The sequence below is a fragment of the Apis dorsata genome, unplaced genomic scaffold (assembly GCF_000469605.1).
Source record: "Apis dorsata unplaced genomic scaffold, Apis dorsata 1.3 scaffold_188, whole genome shotgun sequence".
Classification (NCBI taxonomy): domain Eukaryota; kingdom Metazoa; phylum Arthropoda; class Insecta; order Hymenoptera; family Apidae; genus Apis; species Apis dorsata.
This window is the reverse complement of record NW_006263473.1, coordinates 1,716,357-1,717,307: the sequence shown is the minus strand read 5'-3', so window position 1 is coordinate 1,717,307 and position 951 is coordinate 1,716,357.

Here is a 951-nt window from a genome sequence, read left to right as displayed (position 1 = left end):
ACTGTCCTAGACGCAGAAGGTAAACGCGAAGGTGCATCGACTTTTCGTATCGTATATATGCGGCTGGCATAAGCGCGTATAACGTTGCAGTAAAACGACACTGTCCCGCGTTTAATTCACGCGACCGCGTGTCCGGCAAGACTTTTGTTCCCGTACCCTGAATCACGTTTCCAGCACACGGGGGAGCAAGGTGTGAAAGTTGAAAACGAGCTTCCATCAGCGGAACGGAAATATCTCTTGTGGGAAATGGAACGTTCGATCGATGATCGCATAAATATGAATTTTTGAATTGCAAAATATTCGAGGAAATATTGCGAGCAAACTTTGCAATTATACAAATTACAATTATTTTTCGTTAAGAAATTTATCAGGGAGAAAGTTTTTTGCAAGTTCGATCTTCCAAGGAGGAAAGAATCCTTGCAAGTCAATCGAGGAAAACGAACCGAACCGGACGAAAAAGCAGCATACAGGGGCAACCAGCGTTGTGAACGCGGCATAAGGAGGCACGGGTCGCACCGTACGTCCAATTGACCGGTGGTGGGGATTGGCGTACGTCCACTTCTCCCAGTGCAGGAGCAAGCCTCTTTATGCAGTCTCACCATTAGCGCGCTGGTAACGTTATATTTCGTCAAAGTGTACTTCTTTAAATGAAAACGGAAAATTTGTAATTATCTATGAAGAGGGGGCAGAGAGGGGTGAGAATAAATTTAAATGAGCGGTTGCCATCAATCGGCACGATTCTCGTCGTTGGCTTGGCGAACGATTGAAAAAAACTCTCCTTGAAAGCACGGTGAAATATAAATTGCCATTTCCGTCCGACGCATTCTTCGACGCATTATTATGGACACTACGCCGTGACCGAGGCTCCTTGGCGAAACGAGGATCCTTGGATAAAACATTCTTCCTCGTGGAATAATAGGCGCTTGTTGTCCGATTGCATACGCAACATTT